The sequence below is a fragment of the Maniola hyperantus genome, chromosome 11 (genome assembly GCF_902806685.2).
Source record: "Maniola hyperantus chromosome 11, iAphHyp1.2, whole genome shotgun sequence".
Taxonomy (NCBI): Eukaryota; Metazoa; Arthropoda; class Insecta; order Lepidoptera; family Nymphalidae; genus Maniola; species Maniola hyperantus.
The window spans coordinates 14,275,739-14,299,174 of record NC_048546.1 but is presented as its reverse complement, the minus strand read 5'-3'; the positions used below and the strand labels follow the sequence as shown (position 1 = coordinate 14,299,174).

Below are 23,436 nucleotides of genomic sequence, written 5' to 3'. Positions count from 1 at the left end.
GTATAATTTTATACCTTAATGTAAGTACATGTATTAAATATATGAGTGTATATTAATAATACTTTGTTTTTATTTTCCCGTCCATTGCAAGGGCTTGCGCAGACGAGGTACTATTGTCCGCGGAGGACAAAAGTGCCTTATCTTTTACTAAGGTGTTTCCCCGTACTATGATATATCGTGTGCGTTATGTGAGTTCGTAGGCTGACACCACACGAGTAGATATTATAGACCAGAGGGGAAGCTTCACACTAGCTCACGCACACCACGACGTGTCACGGACGCTCCGTTTGCGCCCAGTTCGATGGCAAACTGAGCGTCCATGACACATGGTGTGCGTGAGCTGCTAGTATGAAGCTTCCCCTCTGGTCTATATATCTACTCGTATGCTGAGAGTACTGAGACCACAATACTGCGATGCGACGTCGAGTCGTAAAAATGTATGACGTCGCACAATGCACTGTGCAAGTTTCCGATGCGGTGCCGCACCGTACAAACTTGCGATGCGACGACGTATTCCCGTTCAGTCGGTGTCCACACCTCTCTGTGTGCCATTCTGTGCTGTGTGTGTTCTTCTTGATGCGCCTTAACGCAAGTAGAAGTAGTCCATGGCTCACTAGAAATTATTGATGGTCAGAGTTTTCTCGTACGATGCCGTAAGCGATGAAATTTTTGCGTTGCGTCAACGCATTGCATTGCGATGCGGCATCGTTTTTGCGATGCGATGTCGCACCGCAGTGTTGTGGCCTCACCCTAAATGATCCATTTTGTCCTTCGTGGATAGTCCCTCGTCTACGCAGGCCGCTATTCTGTACTGTATCATAACTTTGCTTTGTCATTCGCAACCGGCCTTCGTCAACGCATTGGAGGGTGGGTATAGTACCTATAGTACGCGAAAGGTCGAGATGGCAATCGGGGTGTGAGGTGGGGGGATGCCCCGCACGTCACCCGCACTATCGCGCACCTGGTTAGCGCGGGGGATGTGCGGATGCCATCTCATCTCGACCTGTCGGTACATACTATATCTAGTAAATGTATCTTGATTGACAGCTACGGAACCCAACATTGCTTATAACCCGACACACTTGACCGGTTTTTATTCATTCAAATTGCAATGCAACCCGGAGTCAGTTTTTCAAAACTTTTTAAATTAGGTACCTACTTTTTATTACAGCTAATAAAAATATACTAAATTTTTACAGTTGATTGGATTTTTCGTTTGAACTAATGGACTAAGAGCCAGCACATGCCAGACCATCGTTATTTTATAAGAGTTGAAAAATTCTCTGCGTATTGTCCCCAACACATTGAGGAACGATCAGCTACTATGAAGTTTGGATGGCGGTGGATTTGGGAGATAGAGTACAGGTAATAAAGGTGTAAAAAATCTTACGTCATAGTATAAAATCTATTTTTTTTATATTTCATTCGGAATAGTACCTAGTAGAAATCACGTCATGCATTGCCAGTCACTTAAGCATTGTGGCAACCTCCTGCCAGACACCGTTAAACTTTTAAACTTTAAGGGCTTCTGGCAAGGGATTGCCACCACACCAAAGTGTCTGGCAATGCATGATGTCATTTGTAATGATATGCCGAAGATAATATAAAAAAATGTCTTTATAATTGAACGTAAGTTTTATACATCTTTATTACGTGTTATCTCCCAACGCCACCATGATTCAAATGTCATAGTAGCTGATCGTTCCTCACTGTGTTGGGAATAAGATAAACTTTCAGCTATTATAAAATTACGAAGGTCTGGCATGTGCTGGCTCTCTCTCTAACTGAACCTAATCAGTAATAAGCTTACGTAAATCCGTCTAGTTGCAAGTCTAGACGGATTTGTGTCTGTCTAGTCAGACTGCGCGTATAGTCTTTTTGCGACGACGATAGGTACGTCGCACTGAGCCGGAGCGGAGACTAACTTAATATAACTGTCTGTAGATTTCTAGATTACCCTTAAAATGTTTTGTTTTAAAGTTGCACGGGCTCAAGGATTTACATACCTTAGATTAGGTCATCATCATCATCTTGATCAACCTATCACCGGCTCACTACAGAGCACGGGTCTCGACCGTCTCGTCTCAGATTGGCAGACTTCACACACCTTTTGAGAACATTATGGAGAACTCTCAGGTATGCAGGTTTCCTCACAATGTTTTCCTTCACCTTTAAATCAAGTAAAACCTGGCATACCACAGCCACGGATATTAGTTTCTAAAGCATAATTGTTTTTTAAAATAATTCATAGACTAGCGCTTGGCTGCAATCAGACCTGGTGGCAAATGATGATGCAGCCTAAGATGGAGCGCGCTTGCCTAGAAGCTAATGAGAATGAAGCTACGTTCGTATATATTCACTAGCTGACCCGCCCCGGGTGGAATTTAGAAAATCGAGGTGGGGGTGGAGTTGCCAAAAATCCTCGAACACATATTTCTTCATTTGTGACCGAAAACCCAAATACCAACTTTCATGCAAATAACTTGAAAAATTACGGACTCTCATACAAACTTTCATCCCCTATTTAACCCACTTAGGGGTGGAATTTCGAAAAGTCCTTTCTTAGTGGATAACTACCTACTCTTTACAAAGAACACATCCTCAAAATTTTATGTCTCTAGGTCCAGCGGTTTAGGCTGTGCGTTGATATGTAAGTCAGTCAGGACTTATAGAAGAAGATATCTTAGTATGTGACCTAGGTAATGTGGACATAATCTTACAAAGCTCTTTTAAGTCCTAGGACTAGGTATTGTGCTGTGACCTCGATTTGCAAAGCGCTTCGTGTTCCAGATTACGCAAACAGCTTATTGGCTTTCACGGTTCGACGCTTAAAGAAAGCGCTGGCAAAGTTCATGCATTTTCCTCAACGTTTAACTAATATTATTATTATCTAGGTAGGTATTTGGATTTAAGTAAGTAGGTACATCGTGTTTTTATTCCGATACAAGTTAGTCCTTGACTGCGATCTAACCAGCTGGTAGTAAGTGATGAATTGATGATGCAATCTAAGATAGAGGCTAAGGCGCCTCCGTAGAGCGTTGTCTCTGTAACTAATTCCTATCTGACGTTTTGTCGGTCTCAACGACAGAGACACCGCTCTACGAAACCGCTATCTCTTTCTAAAGGTCGATGTACAATATTTCCTGCCGGGTACTCTACTTATATCCATGGAACCCGACATCTACAAAACGAGTTTATCACATTGATTCGCGCTTTTCAGAATTAATTCCGCCTGGCTGCATCACAGAGACTCGGCGGGCTGGCGATTTACATTTCCCTTTAAGGCCTGGACAAACGAACCGCGACGGCGAAAGCGTGCGACGATGGCAGCACGCCAAACATCATTAGGTATTATGTTGTTGAACACGTTTCGAATGAGACAGGACTTTTCTCTTTATAATATGTATTGTAAGGTACGTATTTATAATATTATGCGAATCGGGGGTTCGAGCCCGGGCACGCACCTGCGTAGGAAACCTGCATGCTTGAGAAATCTGCTTATAATGTTCTCAAAGGTGTGTGAAGTCTACCAATCCGCACTTGGCCAGCTTGGGAGATTAAGGCCAAACCCTTCTTATTCTAAGAGCAGACCCGTGCTCATGATGAGCCGGTGAGGGTTTGATCATGATGATTCTGTTGGAATCGCAGGATAATAGTGACACACCGTTGAGCGTTGCTATCATTCCGCGTCTTGTTTGACCAAACATTTATTCCGCTTGGCTGAATCACACAGGCCTCTAGGCTCAGCGGGCTGACGACTCTCATTTTTCTTTTTAAAATGTATCTTTATTTTAAGGAAGGCTTGTAATAAATTGTGAGCCACTTAGTGTTTTAAAAATAGCACGAAATTACTTCTTATTTTCCATCAACATTTCTCTAGTTTATGTTGAAGTGTCCACTAACAATATAACTTGGAGATGTCGTACCTATGTAGTCATTTTCAGGACATATTGTGGCAAACAGAAAAAAATCATTAAGTAAATTTGACAAAAAATATTAGTTACGTCTATATTTGCGTCACTAGGCAAGCGATGAATTTTGTTTAACAACATAGTAGGGTTAAACACGAATTTGACACAAAGTGTCAATTTTAATTCCCGGTACGCTCGGTGGGGCGCTTCGAATCGCCACAAAAATAACTTCTTGTATGGCACACCTCTTCCAGCGTATTTGTATATTATGGCCATTTCAGTGGCCATTTGATTGACTGTTTATACAGAGCAATTGCCTGCAAGTCACTTGCCCAGAGCTATCTAACTTTTGCAAGTTTTATTTCCAGTAGGCACATGGCCTTATTAAGATTAGGTTTTATCACGTACCTACTTATTTTTAGGATCTTAAGAGATTTCATTCTTAATCTAGTTTTATTTATACTTTGTAACTTAGGCTGTCCTGTACAGGTAGGCTATGATTAAGTAATGGAAATAAAAATATTTTTTATTCATATCAACTTTTACAAGTGTTATCAAATGAATGTACCCACTGGTTCGAAATGCTCGCCCTTCCCAGAAGAACCAGCAAGAAGCTCGCAAAGATTAGGTACTTAGATTTTTATGTGTAGGTAGGTATAAGATAGAAAGAATCAGATAATCAGAATCGATTTCCGTCCGTTATAGTGACTCTACCCACCACAGGGTGGTTAGTCAAAACTACTTAATTCTACTGAAAAGAAACTTAGTAGAAAAATTAAGACTAGTTATTGAATGTGTTTTTTTGTGATGAAACTACAAATTTACGGTTTACAGATATTTTCCTTTACTTGTGCTATAAGACGTCTCGACAGAAGAAGAGTTCTCGGCAGGTCGACATAGCAATCGGGGTGGGGACACCCCCACAGCCTCGCGCTAACCCGGTGTGGGATATCGCGGGTGACGTGCGGGTGTGCGGGGCGTCCCCTCGCCTCATACCCCGATTACCATGTCGACCGGCCTCAAAATATATCAACCTGCCTTTCATGAATCTAAATCAACGGGAAGTATGCTATAGGTTTTGATTCCACTTTCTTGACAGACACGACAGACAGACAACGAAGTGATCCTATAAGGGTTCCTTTTTTCCTTTAGAGGCATGGAACCCTAAAAAAAGTCCTAACTCACTGATTAACTCATCAACGCCCAGTGAAACCCTTGAACTTCATCATCATCATGATCAACCCATAACCGGCTCACTACAGAGCACGGGTTTCCTCTCAGAATGAGAAGGGTTTTGGCCATAGTCTACCACGCTGGCCATGTGCGGATTGGTAGACTTCACACACCTTTGAGAACATTATTGAGAAGTCTGAGGCATGCAGGTTTCCTCACGATGTTTTCCTTCACCGTTAAAGCAAGTGATATTTAATTAATTAAAACGCACATAACTCCGAAAAGTTAGAGGTGCGTGCCCGGGATCGAACCCCCGACCTCCAATTAGAAGGCGGACGTCCTAACCACTAGGCTATCACAGCTTCCCACCCTTGAACTTAGAAAGCTGAAATTTCGCACACAGGTTTCCTCTATAATGAAGAAAAAGAACAAGGCTGGGTTTCTCGAAATTCCCATGGGAGCTAATCCGCAGGCGATGCAGTGGCTAGTACAAAGCAAGTATAGCAATAAGTTGTACATAAGAGTTTAGGGACAACATACTCGTTTGGACTAGTACTTTATATTCTACAAAGAACCTTTTTCCGAGGGATAACAGAATTACCAACAAAACGGATGCGATTACCGAATCCCTCATAAATAAATAGTATATAGCCCCCCCCCAGGAACTCTACAATATAGAACCTTCGTCATAAAAACGGATCGTAGCAACGAACTATCTAACCTCCCTGTGAAACGCAGCTATGTAGAAAAATTAGATTTGGGTTATCTAATAAGTTAGTTTTTCGATCCCGGGCACCTCTAACTTTTCGGCGTTATGTGCGTTTTAATCACTTAAATATCAACATCACTTAAGTTCAATGAAAAAATCATCGTAAGGAAATCTGCATGCCTAAGAGTTCTCCATAATGTACTCAAAGGTGTTTGAAGTCTGCAAATCCGTCTCATTCCGAGAAGAAACCCGTTCTAAGTAGTGAACCGGCGATGGGTCGATCATGATCATAATGATTATGTTAGTGTTTGAACTATCGTAAGTGATATCCATTATAAACAATAATCTCTGACGGCTGAACTCACACGTTTTGTCGGACTGGGCCCGACTAGTTTCGAACGCGTCTGGGGGTCTTTTTTTTTAAATAGATATAGCGAGCAAACGAACAGGTGGGTCACCTGATGTTAAGTGATTACCGCCGCCCATGAACATTTGCAGCACCAGAGGAGCCGCCGATGCGTTGCCGGCCTTTTAGGAATTTGTTGGTCCGCCCCTTGAATAACCCCATGTTATAATGCAGTGGGAACACCGCCGGTCTATTTTCAAAAGGCCTCATTCGGACGTATGGGACCGTAAAAAGCTTGAAATTGCCCAAATGTGGCTTAGTTTTATTTTACGAGTCGTCAAAGGAGGACAGCAATCGCACTTCGTAGTTCGTAGCATGTTCGTAGCTTCCAGCGTTCAGAGTTTCAGTTTAGCTACGACGGCGGACCGTTGCGGACGCGTAGCGGGAAACTCCGCGGAAATTCCGCGCTCGCAATCCGCGCCGATGTAACGGATTATTCGCTCCGATAATTCCGCACGTGATTGTGTTGTAGAACTTGTAGATATCGTTTCTAAGGAATTGGTTTTGGCCATTTTCGCTCGAACATTTAACGTGTCGACTTTACCGCTGTGAAATTACGTATTGATTGACCGTATCGGATATAATGGTAAGTAATAAATGAATAATTGATTTATTGTAGGCACAGTTTTATTGTGTGTATACTCGTTCTTGTGGAAATGAATTGACTTTAATTAATTTACCATACTTACTTTTTTTTATTTCAACATGAAATGAAATAGTATCTCGTACAATTACAAAGTGTACATTTATATTTATTAAGTTTGACACAGTGTGTAAGTTTGTGTGAAAGTTTTAGATTTAAAACAATAAGTAATAGAAAATATGTTCATTTAATGTAAGTACTTAGAGCAATGTACTTATATCGGTCGCCTATAAGACCCGCCAAGAAACTCTACAGTTGCTTTTTTTTAAACGCAAAAATACAGCAATAAATGTAAATCAATCAATCTCACTAAATTCTGAGTAAGTACATATTATCTTAGCTGAATGCTGTTGAATGAAGTTCAGATTAAATAGTAGAGTTTTGAACCATTTATTTTCAATCCTATTTATTTAAAATAAAATAAATATTACGCAGTACATGTGATTTTCCAGTGTCTTTTGGGAGTTCGCGTGCGGTGGGAAGCTCGAAGTTTGATTTAGTTCGACCTTAGGGACATGAAGTTTCATGATTTATATCAATTATTGCTTTATCAATTATAGAAGCCGCGATAGTCCAGTGTTAAGACGTCCGCCTCCTATTCGGGAGGTCGGGGTTTAGATCCCGGGCACGCACCTCTAACTTTTCGAAGTTATATGCGTTTTTAACAGTTAAATATCACTTGTTTTAACGGTGAAGGAAAACATCGTGAGAAAATCTGCTTGCCTGAGAGTTTTCCATAATGTTCTCAAAGGTGTGTGAAGTATGCCAATCCGCATATTTCCTCAGGGAAGAAGACCGCCACGTGCGCCTCCAGCGACCTTGCCGCCCACCTGCTGACATACAGCTCCTGGACCTCTACGACAACCCTCTCAGAAACCTCTTCTAAGAAGTAGGCAGCGACATCCGCCGAGGCGGACCCTCCACCGGGGACCCTGCTCACGAGGTCCCCACATCCAACATCGGCCTACTAAAAGAGATTGCCCATTTTCTTAGGAGCTTTGGGCCCCCCCTAATATAATTGTTGTGTCACCATGGTTTTAATTTTATTTTGTAGACAAATAATTAACTCTTTATATTCTGCAAACGATTTCTATTTATTCACCCTGGTTATAAAGAAATCTTATTTTTTATATTGCTGATATTGAGGTTATATTTAATTAATACTTCTTCAAATAAAATGCATGTTTACGATTCTAACTGTAATATTGGATATTTTCAATAATAGAGTGAAAAAAAGTCGTTATAAAACATAATCGTAAAAATATAACACATTTAAAAAAAATTAATTTAAGTTTTGACACGACGCCACAAAAGAGGGCCCGTTCACGGGCGATCTCCTTTATCTGAGAGCCACCAACCTTAGATCTGTTCACCCAGACGCTTTTCCAGAATTAAGAATTTTAATCGAAGTTGTATCCGCACTGGGCCAGCGTGGCGGACTATGGCTACTAAGATTTAATTAAAATGAGACAGATATATGTGAGAGATATATCTCTGTCTCGTTTTAACTAAACTTAAGTAACGATTAAGCGACTCTGAGTATGGCTGTTAGCCCATTAAACCTCTACTAAGTTACATATAGCACTGCTACCTCATAAATTCATTGAGACAGTGGAAACGTACGGAAAATGTGCTTTTCCATTTTCGTGCCTATTTTTCCTGATTTGGGAGCTCTGAATAAATATTTGTTGTGACAAAAATAGGAACTTAATAATACAACTTTATGAATTATTCATGCCCTGTTTTTATTTCATTATTTTCGAGATCAAGATGTAGGTTTATTTTTTTGGTAAGCTCCTAACTTCGACTCTGTCACCTACTTTTGGATATAAATATTACAAAGTTTTTAATAGGATATTAATCTAGTTCAGTAGTTGCAGAGATTACTTACTACTAACAAGAACCCTTATAGGATCACTTTGTAGTGTGTCTGTCTATCTGTCTGTCGGTCTGTCAAGAAACCTACAGGGTACTTCCCGTTGATCTAGAATCATGAAATTTGGCAGGTAGGTAGGTCTTATAGCAGACATTCGGGAAAAATCTGAAAACCGTGAAATTGTGGTAACAATTGGTAAAAATAAAAAATTAAATTGTGGTCATAAACTAATAGGGTATTTTCAATTTTCGTAGTAAGATACCTATTTCAAGTGGGGTATCATGCAATGGCTTCACCTGTGCATTTTAAATCAGATTTTTATTTATTTTTATGCATCATAGTTTTTGAATTATCGTGCAAAATGTCGAGAAAATAAGACTGCAGTACGGAACCCTCATTGCGCGAGCCTGACTCGCACTTGGCCGGTTTTTTTTATAAAATAATACTAGCCAAGTTTACCATGCTGACTAATATTCCCCTTTCCCCTCCAATTAAGCGTAAAGCTTGTGCTATGAGTAGGTACGACAATAGTGCAACGGGTGGGGTTTGAACCGGCAACCTTTCGGATATCAGTCCACTCTTTTAGCAAACGCACCCTGAGAAGACCTCGCAACAAACTCGGCCGGGTAGTTATTCTTAATATAGTATTCTTAAAAGGGTAGGGATGTATTCTTAATATATTGAAAAAGAGTATTTCAGTAGGGTTATTAAAAGAAGAGCACGTTCTCGTCTTGAACTTCATAACTTAGGTGAGGTGCCATAAAATAAAAACGAACGTTTATAAAATTATTCTAGCTAGTGAACTAACTACGTAAAACCTAGATTTTTTTTTTATATCGTTAGTTCATGGCAATAAAGCAGTTTATAGACACTATAATATCCATTACCATACTTGGCTAAATAGCTTATATTTTTTATTTGTTTATAGACTAGCGCTTGGCTGCAATCAGATGCCTATATTCACTCTTGACTTAGAGGTACCCATATTATAATTGGAGGGGAAAAGTGATGCTGGAAGGGTGTTCCAAATCTTAGCGGTTCAAATTAGAAATGAGGAGGCAAATCGCTTCGTACGTATCCGTGGAATTTCGATCATGATCATGATCAACCCATCACTACAGAACACGGGTCTCCTCTCAGAGTGAGAAGGGTTTTCACCATAGTCCACCACGTTGGCCAAGTGCGGATTGGTGGACTTCACACACCTTTGAGAACATTATGGAGAACTCTCAGGCATGCAGTTTTCCTTCACCGTTAAAGCAATTGATATTTAATTTGGTACTTAAAACGCACCTAACTCCGAAAAGTTAAAGGTGCGTGCTCGGGATTAAACCCCCGACCTTCGACTAGAAGGCGGATGTCCTAACCACTAGGCTATCACAGCTTAGGAATTTCGATAAAAATACATATTTTCATACTAGGTAGCTGATGCCCGCGACTTCATCCGTGTGGATTTAGGTTTTCGGTTAAAATCCCGTGGGAACTCTTTGATTTTCCAGGATAAAAAGACGCCTATGTCACTCTCCAGGTCTTTAACTACATACATGTAAAATAATCACGTCGGTTCGTTGCTCCGTTGCAACGTGGTTGAAGGACAAACCAAATAAACAGCAAACAAACACACTTTCGCATTTAAAACATGGGTAGTGATATCAATAGCGAGAAAACGAGCAGGCCATCTGATGTTAAGTGATAATCGCCGCCCATGAAGATTAACAGCACAGAGGAACTGCCGAAACTTTGGGAATCTGTGTATTCCCCACGCATAACTGAGTAGGCCCCTGCGGTAGAGTCGCGGTGCGGGAGGGTGACAATTGTCACAAGTTGATGAAGCACTGAGTTCTCGCGTCACGTCATCACACCCCTCCCACACCGGTACTGATGTAACTTTAAAAATGACGGAATTTCATACAAACTTCTAACCCCTATTTAATCCCCTTAGGGGTTAAACTTACAAAAATCCTTTCTTGTGGGAGGTCCTACGTTATAGAGGGAACCTACTGTCAAAATTTCATGTTTAAGCTGTGCGTTGACAGATCACTCTGTCAGTCAGGGCAAGTCTTTTTATATAGGTATATTAAACTAGCTTATGCTTGCAACTTCGTCCGCGTGGACTTCAAAAACTTCAAACCCCTATTTCACCCCCTGAGGGGTTGAATTTTGAAAAATCGCTTCTTATCAGATGCCTACGTCATAATAGCTATCTGCATGCCAAATTTCAGCCCGATCCGTCTAATAGTTTGAGTTTTGCGTTGAAAGATCAGTCAGTCATTCAGTCATTCAGTTCATTTTTATTTAGGGAAATCAACTGTGAGGATGATGAAGACGATGATTATGTACTCTGAGAATGATCAGTAGAGTTGAGGAACTACATTCAGATTAAATCATTCTCATTCAAGATTAATTATTTTGTAACTATTTTTTGCTAACTGTATCTAATTGATCTTATTGACAGCTAGAACATCACAATATAGCCACGATTTCTCTTAATAGTCTGTACGCATTATACATTTCTCAAAGGGAAACACCATTTAGGCCCCAAGGTGGAGAACATGGACAGTAAGTGGGTAGTGATAAAAAATCCAATACATTTAAAGCAATCTGTATAATACGGGGTTATCCCGGAGGAAATTATAGTTCATAATGTGATTTCAATCACGATAGGTATTAGATAGGAAACAAAATAACGTGAAAGAGCGATGATTTTTTTATATAAGCTTATATTTTCTTTCGCCTAGTGTACACTAACAGTTGTCATTCTAGCTTTCGACAAAACTTGTAAAAATCTAAATATATAAAAGGAAAAGGTGACTGACTGACTGACTGACTGATCTATCAACGCACAGCTCAAACTACTGGACGGATTTTTGAAAATTCAACCCCTTAGGGGGTGAAATAGGGGTTTGAAAATATAGTCCTCGCGGATGAAGTCGCGAGCACAAGCTAGTTATGTATAAAAAAAGTATAAAACTTGTTGAACTAAGAGCCCGTGAGGGCCAGACCTATCGTCATTTTATAAAAGCTGGAAGTTTCTATGCGCATCGTCCCCAATACAGGTAGGAACGAACAGAGACTATGAAGTTAGGATCGTGGTGGCTTTGGCAGATAACAGATAACAAAGACATATAGAATCTTTTGTCAAAGTATAATGTTTAATTTTTTATATTTTCTTCGGAATAGTATTAGAAATCACGCTGTGCATTGCTAGGCAGCCCCCGCAAGGATTTGATTACCCGTTGTCTTGACAGACAGACAGACAGATAGACAGAAGTGATTCTACCTAGGGCTCCTTTTCCCTTTTGAGGTACGGAACCTCAAAAAACAACCTAGCTGCAGGTAAGACGTAAAATAAACGCTCTAGGGCTCGGGCACCTGCAGACAGTGCCACGAGTCTACTGAGACTACATTGCACATTATCTGTTACTGCCAGTGGCGTGCACAAGATTTCAAGCCAGGGTATGCATTTAGGTATGAACTTATTTTCCGGCAGGTTTTAATGAAAAATAAGCATTGATTTATTACGAGGGTAAGCAGTGCGTTTATGCCTCTATCAGCTGCACGCCACTGGTTACTGCCCTGCTCAGATGCACAAACGTAGCATCCACTTAAAGAAACTCATTGTACACCCTGAGGCTGTTAAAAAAGTGCTGCTGTATTTGGCGGCCACAGGATTTGACAAGGAAGTGTAAAGTGGAGGCGAATACAATTGATCGGAGACGGTCACTGTGATACGGGGATTCTTGAACCTGCATAGCCCCAAAGTGTAAGAACAAGAATACGTAAAATCCTTCGCACCTGTTTGGGAGACCTTAATCTAGTAACTGTAGACTGAAACGCATATAAATCAAGTCGATGATTTATCCGATAGTAAGCCCCCAAGGCCCGAGGCCTTAACGGAATATATTTTAAGCACGTGAGTTTTATCGCAATTCTTTCTTTTCAACTTGTTCCTTAGAAGATGTTCGTAGAATTTAGATGTGATATTTTTTGTTTTAGAGGATTTATTGGTCGTACTATTTATTGCAGGTTTTATGTTTTCTAAAGGTTTTCTACTTGTCCGGCCCCTTTTACTTGATATTCATATCAAGGAGTTCAAAACTTGGCAGTCGGTCGAACCTGGTAGTACTTACCTACTTTAGACACAGAATATATGATAGTACTATCTAGAAGTTGAAGTTATATATATTTTTTGAAACTGAATATTAGCCAAGTTTATCATGGTGACTAAAACTCCCCTTTCCCCTCCAACTAAGCGTAAGGCTAGTGCTAGGAGTACGTACGACAATAGTGCAACGGGTGGGGTTTGAATCGGTGACCTTTCGGTTTTCAGTCCGCTCCTTTAACTGTTGAGCTACCGAGGCTCTAAATTATACTTACCAAGTTGAATTATTTATATTTTTGTAGTTGTAGCAAGTTATAAAATTTATACAGCGGTGATAGATAGATAGATAGGTTATATGACGTCCATCTTCTATACGAGAGCCGACGGTTTCGGTTTCGAGGTAGCTCTAATTTTCGGAGCTAATTATGTGCTTTTCCAAGCAATTAAATATCACTTGCTCACTGGTGAAGGAAATTATTTTCCTAGAGTATTTTGTAAAACGTGAAACTCCTTCGTCGTAACGTGAAGGACATTAATGAAGCGAGTCGAGTGGAGTGAAAGAGGGAGTTGCAGAGCCGAAATAAAAGTCGAGTAGATAAAGTTGAATGAATGGACGACGAAGCGAGTCTTTTGGTGTAAGTAGTAGATTTGGTGTATTATGAGTCCAACAGTAGGTATGTTTAGTCTAAACGCAACCGACCAATTTGAATTGGACATTCCTGAAATATGAATTTGAATGGACGATTTTTTAGCGTTTAAACTATCGTGAGCATATCGTGAGTGATTTCAATTATACATATATCACACACTGGCTTTACTCACGTGTTTAGTCGACGTTAGCCCGACTTGTTTCGAACGTCGTGAACTGAGTCCCTGTGACGGGTGGGTTCAAAAATAGTCGGCCTAACGTCGACTAAACACGTTAGTAAAACCGGTGTGTGATAATAGTCCAACTAGTTTCGAACTCATCCGGGGCCCTTTTTCACAGGGACTCAGTTCGCGACGCGTGCGCGAATTGAGTCCCTGTGTTAAAGGAAACTAGTTGGTCTAACGTTGACTAAACACGTGAGTAAAGCCGGTGTGTGATATATAACGATTTTCCCTGTTACCTTGGATGTTCGAAGACCTGATATTTTTGTGCCAGTAGATTTATAGCTGGTAAGATTTATTGGAGGGTGTCGACTGCCGGTGGGCGTGAATACCAAACGAAGTTACTTAGTGATTTAGAATTTATTCAATAAATTGCTCCAACTTCGCCAGAACGAGGGAGTGAAAAACTTTATTCAAACTAGAAATGAATATTTTACCTTCATACCGATTCTTAGCGACATTTTTGATAGGTACAAGATGGTTTTGGGTAGAATCCTTTTTGTAATTTAGCATTCCCTGGAGATCAATATTCTTTCTTGTATGTCAGCTTAAAGGTCTTATTTTTGTCCTGTTAAGCTATTATTATGCTCAAAGTTTTATAAATCTTACTAGCTTATGCTCACGACTTCGTCCGCGTGGTTCAGATAAATTTCAAACCCCCATTTTTCGAAAAATCCTTTCTTAGTGGATACTTCTCTTTACAAAGAACACACCCTCCAAATTTCATGTCTCTAGGACCACCAGTTTAGGTTGTGCGTTGATATATAACACAGTCAGTCAGTCAGGACATTGAATTTTATGTATACAGATAAAGGACATTGAACATTTCGTGGTTTAACTTTACTAACTTACTGTCTTGGTTTGCAAAAGTTCTACCACTGGATCCCACATATTTGCTATTTTAAAACCATCCTCACGACACCGTATCGTAATCATCGTACGACATCGAAAGTTAATGTGACGTTGTGAGTGTATTTTGCCGGAAAAGAACAAGAAAGAGTCGTGACCACGACCCGTGTGATTGGGTTGATATACCGATAAATAAAAACATCAGCTTAATCGTGTTATGTACCCTTTATCTACATTAAAATATGACATTGAACCTAGTTGGTATACCAACAGTGCCTACTAGTCCGCCATTTTGAAAAAAAAACCTCATTTTGTACTCTAGACTCTACGTCGGTATTCGGAGCAGAATTTCGCTTAAACGTAACATAATAATATTTAAATATTAGAGATGCTCCATAATATTATAATCTGTGCGGAAGAAACGTTGAAAAGAATTCCTGCATGCTGAATTCCATTCGTCATTTTTCCCAACCTTTATAGTATCTCTACTAGCCTGGTTTAAAAATATTCTACCGAGAATAGAATAAGACTACTCTATTGATTCTAAGGATACACCATACATCCGAATTTGTTCAGGCATTCAAAAGTTACGGTGGAAATAAGAAACTCACATAATTACATATTATACAGGGTGTTACCAGAACGCTGGCAAAAACGAAGACAGGTGGATACTACTGATGATTACTGATGTGATACCATAAAAAAGTGAAAAAAATATAATAAAATTATGTAGATATATTGCAAATAAAAGATCTGACTGATGCTAAAGGTCAACGAACGTTGCATAAGTAGGCCACTCGGAGTCAATGCCGTCACGTCCTAGGTGACCCAAGTTTTGTTTTTGCTAGCGTTCTGGTTACACCGTGTGTGAACTTTAAAAACAAAAACTGAAACATTACATTCCTTATTATAGGCAGTCATGTAAAAAGGACAAACTAACTAACTGACATATTGTGAACGTACAGCTCTAACCATAGGGTCTGAAAATTATAGATATTGCGTAGATTCATTAAGAGTTTTGCGAAAATCTATTAAAACCTAAACCCACATGGACGAAGTCGCAAAAATCTGTCTTAGTACTAAAGCTGCCGGTTAAGAAAACAGGGGAAAATAAAATTTTCTAAACAAAAACAAACCATTCCGTACTCCTACGCAAATATAAACTATAAGTTGAAACCGTATCGTGCGAATGGGGCCTAATAACAAACACGCTAGAGTTATTTAATATTCATTATACAGTGTAAACAATAAACAATAGAGGGTAGGCGTTGTTTTCTCTTGGTTACTGTTAAATGAAACTGTATTAAATAAATAGCACGGAAAGTTCCCGGATAAAGGTAATATTGGTCGTCCCACGCGATGTTCTACACTGAAGTAACCTGGCTGATAACACGAGACAGGGAGTTGTCACGTACTAGAGGTAGTTATCTGCACAAAAAACTGCCACAACAAACAGCAAAAGAACAAGAATAACGCATACTCCATGCGATAAAATTACAAATACATAAAAAATATGGTCTGTCTATCTACCTGTCTGCCTACAGTGTAAACAATAAACAATAGAGAGTAGGCGTTGTTTTCTCTTGGTAACTGTTAATTGAAACTGTATTAAATAAATAGCACGGAAAGTTCCCAGATAAAGGTAATATTGGTCGTCCCACGCGGGGCTCTACACTGAAGTAACCTGGCTGATAACACAATACAGGGAGTTGTCACGTACTAGAGGTAGTTATATCCACAAAAAACTGTCACAACAAACAACAACAAGGATAAGAATAATTCATACTCCATATTATACTATATCTACGGAGAGAAATTAGTATATAGGGCGCTCTGTTACGTGATCTCATACAATAACGGAAACAAAAACTCAGTGAGTGTTAACCATTTTGAGTCACCAACTAATCACAAATATGTTTTCGAAATTTACTTGAAAAACATAGTTTTGTTAAACTGCTCATATACTAATAATTATTTTTAGAATGTCATTGATGTTTTCTATTCAGTATTTGTATTGAATTAGGCGTTACTTTGTGGAAGTCCACGACAAACAAGGAACCAAAATTATATAATAGCTATATTGACTTTAGACGTCAAATATATTACAGGAATATAAATTTATACTTATGTAAGCCATGTGCTGTGCTAACTTAAAATAATAATCCATGCTAATATTAAAAATGCGAAAGTAAATTTATTTGTCCATCTGTCTATTACCTACCCTTTTACATCTCAGTGGGTAAACGGACGGACATAGGATACTTTTTATCCCGTAAAATTAAAGATTTTCCACAGGATTTCCAAAAAGCCTAAGTGCACAAGGACGAAGACGCGGGCAAAAGCTCGTATAGGATATATAAGTTTTATTTAGAGCTGTGTGCGTTATTTTGACGTGTTTTGTACGAGAACTGCATCTCTATGGTATTATTCTCGGTAACAAAGGATGTCGTGAGATTAGATTGAAATTCCTTCCGCACCAATATCGAACACAACCTGTTCGTAGTGTCAATAAAATATAGACCTATTTCAATAGTAATATTGTTGTCTTACTTATACTAAGTTACATAGCTTGGGAGTGAATTTGCTTTATTCTGAGCTGGTTGTAACTAACCTGACGAGGTCCTAAAAAACTCTACCCTATTTTTCCTTCGAATCTTTCCAAAGGTTACGGTTTAAATTAATTCCCTTAAAGTGGCACGTGTATCGTATAGCAGTAAGACCCCTTGAAATGTTGTGTCCATAATAAACCAAGAACTTTTAGAGTATCGGAAATAATGAGTTCATCAGGCCTAAACGACTTTACGGAGTCCGCGTATTGGAAGTAGGCATTCGAGTATGTCTGACAAGACAAATGCCGTTCTGGTGCAATTCAAAATGTGCGTTCACGTATTGAACCGCGTTTATCAAGCCAACGACTTTACGGAGTTCGCGAATTTGAAGACTTCGTGCCCCAAACTACTAACCCCTTTGGGATAGAAGCTTGGAAGGATGGCATCATTTACTTGGGGAATTAAAAAGTAAATGATGGTACATAGCCCCTCCGCGCCATGTACGGTGAGCTTCTGCCTTCCCTTAGTATCCTATGACACTAAGTACATAAAATACCAACGAACAGTAGCCCCCCCCCCACACAACGTCATCATTTGATAAACGGCGCAACGTATGCAAGCATACTTTAGAAAGAGGTGCGTGCCTCTTATGATCCCACGATGCAGCCATAGCTGATACAGCATTTTTAGAGTGGTGCTCTCCCACTACAGACCTGTTAATAGGTTTCAAGGAGAGTCAGACTCACTGCGGGAATATCCACAGGCCTTAACCCAACCTTCAATATTTATGTATTGGTATAATAATGTTGCATTTATATTGTGCGTGTATTCAGTAAACACCACAAGGTGGTTAAGCATTCCAACGAATGTCAGAGTACAAACAGTACAGCAGCATTACCTGCCCACTGTGATTGGTAGCTATTAAAACATGCTAGAATCAACTCAGCAAAGGATTCACAAAGCCCGAGATACTAGGTTCTCCTTCATATAAGAATCACAAAGCATCAAAGGCACTGGGTCTCCTTCGCATAAGCGTCTTCCAACGCGCTCCAACGCATACCAGCAAATAATTCAAAAGTAAACACAGGATACCAGAACAAGACAAAACCAGAAATAGCCGTATGATCTGCCATCGCTAGCCAATCCTATTCTAGTTTCCAATGTAATTAAATCCTAAAGACGAGCCAGGCTCACTGCAGATTTAGTACATGGGCCTACAACTCAATTTAACATCCACTATACTTGAATGCAACCCCATCAACATACGTTCGCACTATGTGCGAACGCACGCCGATGTAATCACAAATTCAAACATAGCAAACTATTGTCAAGAATGAACAAGGCTCACCATGGCATCTACAGGCCTAATCCCTATCTAACATCTAACTGATAGTCAGATGCCAAACAGAGCCAGGCGCACTGCGATACAAACGCCGAAGCGAGGGAGACTATATCCACAGGCCTAATCCCATCTTCAGCATTTATGTACCTTGTAAGTGTTTGCGATCACCACGGAGTGATAGAAGTCTTCAGAAGAATGTCAGATAGTTCACTAATAACACTGAAAGCCATCTCAAGCAAAGATTCACCAAACACATCCCGAGGGACGCGCGGTTTTCTCCGCCTAAGCAGCCAAATTGTCAGTTCAACCATAAATCGCTCTCAGACTTTAGAAAGTATCGCCCTATAATATAAGAAATGTATCCTTGTACTCAAAGTGGTCCCATTCTCAAATTAGTATTCTTTATTATAAACCTCATGTGTCGCCCCAGCACATAAGTTACAATAAGTAAATTATATTTTGTATCTCCACATCGCCGTTTGAATAGAGCACGCTATGAGCGCCACTACGCAACGACGAGCGCGCACACTCACCGTCTCGACCGACGCGCGCGATGCCGCACGCAACGCTAGTTCAGCAATGAACGCTCCGAGCGCTATTACGCTTTAACCAGCGCGGCGCGCACACAACGCCTCGACGCGGCCCCGCGCATCGCTGTCTGTCTTCGCTCCCGATAACCCGTGCGGCGTATATCCTCGATTCCCAATGTTTGCCTACGTTATGCGTTATGAGTTAAAATTGAAACTCTTAGAAGTGAAACTTTTATATTCTTATGTGAAATACTTTACTACTGATATGTACTGACCTAATTTAGATAAATTTAAAGCAAAAAATTTTGTACTATTTTGCATATTAAAATTTTATAATATTTTAGTATGCCAGTTGAGTATCGTTACATTCAACCCCCTAAATTCTATGATGCATGCGAATAGAATGAATTCCATGAAGCGTGCAGAATAGAATTTACAATAGATAATATACTCTTCCTATTTATTTAAGACTATCACGTAGCAACCCCCTGATCTTATAATTTTATAACAGCTGAATTTATCTAAGATTACTATCCTTACGACGCCCGGATCCAAAAGCGATGCATGTTTGACACTCACTTTGTTAGTTTAGTTAAATATCATCAAAAATATGTAAAAGAAAACAGGCTTTACTCATCGTATCACTTATTCTCTACACTTTCCCTTTAATAACCTACATTTTCATGCCCACATTTTTATGTCATAACATTCATCGTCAATCAATGTACCTAGTATTTATTCACACATTCAATTCCACAAACACTAATGCCTCAACGCTAAGCATATTTATTAATTGGAGTATTTCCCTTTACTTCCCTTTTCAACGATCTAAATCTCAGTTCAATAATTCCTGTTTATGACTAGCTAAAAATGTATTTTGTTCCCTCTATATCTATTTTTTGCTTTAGAAGTTACATACTCTCTTATTACCTACATATTTAATTCGCACAACCCCCTGATGTCATGATTTTATGACTTTGTAACCTACAATTTATTAAGATTTCTCATGTTATAGCACAACAAATCACCAATATTTCACCCTATACTTCTGTTTAAAATTCACGTCTCCAACTCGTATTATCCGCCAACGATCAGTATATTTAATTGTCTTTCGCTCAGTCTACCTTTTATCTATTATTTTTCTTTGGTCCGTTGTTTATCACACATACTCTCTATCCTTCACTACGTTATTTATCACACCTACCACCTCTCTTAATCATGGAGCATGTTTGGCTTAAAACAAGATAAATCTTTAAAATGTTTAATTAACTAACACAGATAATTTCGACAAGCAATCAGCTACCACAACCCCCTGTCAATTAAACGGCTTATACATTCTTACATATTTTGCTTCAAATGTCTTTTCCCCACAACCCCCTGATAACAAGTTGTTCAAGCCTTGATGAACTCAAAATTTCCACAGACTCTTTCCATTTCACGAGCAACAAATTGTAGGCTTTCGCCTACTTTATTCTACTCTATTAAGCCGTTATGACCATCCTGGTCACGGCACCAAATTGTAACTAACCTGACGAGGTCCTAAAAAACTCTACCCTATTTTTCCTTCGAATCTTTCCAAAGGTTACGGTTTAAATTAATTCCCTTAAAGTGGCACGTGTATCGTATAGCAGTAAGACCCCTTGAAATGTTGTGTCCATAATAAACCAAGAACTTTTAGAGTATCGGAAATAATGAGTTCATCAGGCCTAAACGACTTTACGGAGTCCGCGTATTGGAAGTAGGCATTCGAGTATGTCTGACAAGACAAATGCCGTTCTGGTGCAATTCAAAATGTGCGTTCACGTATTGAACCGCGTTTATCAAGCCAACGACTTTACGGAGTTCGCGAATTTGAAGACTTCGTGCTCCAAACTACTAACCCCTTTGGGATAGAAGCTTGGAAGGATGGCATCATTTACTTGGGGAATTAAAAAGTAAATGATGGTACATAGCCCCTCCGCGCCATGTACGGTGAGCTTCTGCCTTCCCTTAGTATCCTATGACACTAAGTACATAAAATACCAACGAACAGTAGCCCCCCCCCCCACACAACGTCATCATTTGATAAACGGCGCAACGTATGCAAGCATACTTTAGAAAGAGGTGCGTGCCTCTTATGATCCCACGATGCAGCCATAGCTGATACAGCATTTTTAGAGTGGTGCTCTCCCACTACAGACCTGTTAATAGGTTTCAAGGAGAGTCAGACTCACTGCGGGAATATCCACAGGCCTTAACCCAACCTTCAATATTTATGTATTGGTATAATAATGTTGCATTTATATTGTGCGTGTATTCAGTAAACACCACAAGGTGGTTAAGCATTCCAACGAATGTCAGAGTACAAACAGTACAGCAGCATTACCTGCCCACTGTGATTGGTAGCTATTAAAACATGCTAGAATCAACTCAGCAAAGGATTCACAAAGCCCGAGATACTAGGTTCTCCTTCATATAAGAATCACAAAGCATCAAAGGCACTGGGTCTCCTTCGCATAAGCGTCTTCCAACGCGCTCCAACGCATACCAGCAAATAATTCAAAAGTAAACACAGGATACCAGAACAAGACAAAACCAGAAATAGCCGTATGATCTGCCATCGCTAGCCAATCCTATTCTAGTTTCCAATGTAATTAAATCCTAAAGACGAGCCAGGCTCACTGCAGATTTAGTACATGGGCCTACAACTCAATTTAACATCCACTATACTTGAATGCAACCCCATCAACATACGTTCGCACTATGTGCGAACGCACGCCGATGTAATCACAAATTCAAACATAGCAAACTATTGTCAAGAATGAACAAGGCTCACCATGGCATCTACAGGCCTAATCCCTATCTAACATCTAACTGATAGTCAGATGCCAAACAGAGCCAGGCGCACTGCGATACAAACGCCGAAGCGAGGGAGACTATATCCACAGGCCTAATCCCATCTTCAGCATTTATGTACCTTGTAAGTGTTTGCGATCACCACGGAGTGATAGAAGTCTTCAGAAGAATGTCAGATAGTTCACTAATAACACTGAAAGCCATCTCAAGCAAAGATTCACCAAACACATCCCGAGGGACGCGCGGTTTTCTCCGCCTAAGCAGCCAAATTGTCAGTTCAACCATAAATCGCTCTCAGACTTTAGAAAGTATCGCCCTATAATATAAGAAATGTATCCTTGTACTCAAAGTGGTCCCATTCTCAAATTAGTATTCTTTATTATAAACCTCATGTGTCGCCCCAGCACATAAGTTACAATAAGTAAATTATATTTTGTATCTCCACATCGCCGTTTGAATAGAGCACGCTATGAGCGCCACTACGCAACGACGAGCGCGCACACTCACCGTCTCGACCGACGCGCGCGATGCCGCACGCAACGCTAGTTCAGCAATGAACGCTCCGAGCGCTATTACGCTTTAACCAGCGCGGCGCGCACACAACGCCTCGACGCGGCCCCGCGCATCGCTGTCTGTCTTCGCTCCCGATAACCCGTGCGGCGTATATCCTCGATTCCCAATGTTTGCCTACGTTATGCGTTATGAGTTAAAATTGAAACTCTTAGAAGTGAAACTTTTATATTCTTATGTGAAATACTTTACTACTGATATGTACTGACCTAATTTAGATAAATTTAAAGCAAAAAATTTTGTACTATTTTGCATATTAAAATTTTATAATATTTTAGTATGCCAGTTGAGTATCGTTACATTCAACCCCCTAAATTCTATGATGCATGCGAATAGAATGAATTCCATGAAGCGTGCAGAATAGAATTTACAATAGATAATATACTCTTCCTATTTATTTAAGACTATCACGTAGCAACCCCCTGATCTTATAATTTTATAACAGCTGAATTTATCTAAGATTACTATCCTTACGACGCCCGGATCCAAAAGCGATGCATGTTTGACACTCACTTTGTTAGTTTAGTTAAATATCATCAAAAATATGTAAAAGAAAACAGGCTTTACTCATCGTATCACTTATTCTCTACACTTTCCCTTTAATAACCTACATTTTCATGCCCACATTTTTATGTCATAACATTCATCGTCAATCAATGTACCTAGTATTTATTCACACATTCAATTCCACAAACACTAATGCCTCAACGCTAAGCATATTTATTAATTGGAGTATTTCCCTTTACTTCCCTTTTCAACGATCTAAATCTCAGTTCAATAATTCCTGTTTATGACTAGCTAAAAATGTATTTTGTTCCCTCTATATCTATTTTTTGCTTTAGAAGTTACATACTCTCTTATTACCTACATATTTAATTCGCACAACCCCCTGATGTCATGATTTTATGACTTTGTAACCTACAATTTATTAAGATTTCTCATGTTATAGCACAACAAATCACCAATATTTCACCCTATACTTCTGTTTAAAATTCACGTCTCCAACTCGTATTATCCGCCAACGATCAGTATATTTAATTGTCTTTCGCTCAGTCTACCTTTTATCTATTA

The 23,436-nt window shown here is 39.6% G+C and overlaps 2 protein-coding genes across 4 annotated transcripts in view; both read left to right on the top strand.

Moving 5' to 3' along the window:
• Positions 1–23,436, top strand: part of LOC117986712 (pre-mRNA-splicing factor CWC22 homolog) — a 229,959-nt gene that overhangs the window by 125,890 nt on the left and 80,633 nt on the right. The gene's annotated exons all lie outside the window — the stretch shown is intronic.
• LOC117986345 (serine/arginine repetitive matrix protein 2-like) overlaps positions 6,567–23,436 on the top strand; it is an 89,130-nt gene continuing 72,260 nt past the window's right edge. Inside the window, exon 1 of one of the 2 annotated variants that reach the window (XM_034973178.2) lies at positions 6,567–6,785. The gene's annotated coding sequence lies outside the window, so the exon portion shown is untranslated. Of the gene's footprint in view, positions 6,786–7,689; positions 7,786–23,436 lie in introns of those variants that run through there. The other variant, XM_069501753.1, reaches the window with a different exon arrangement.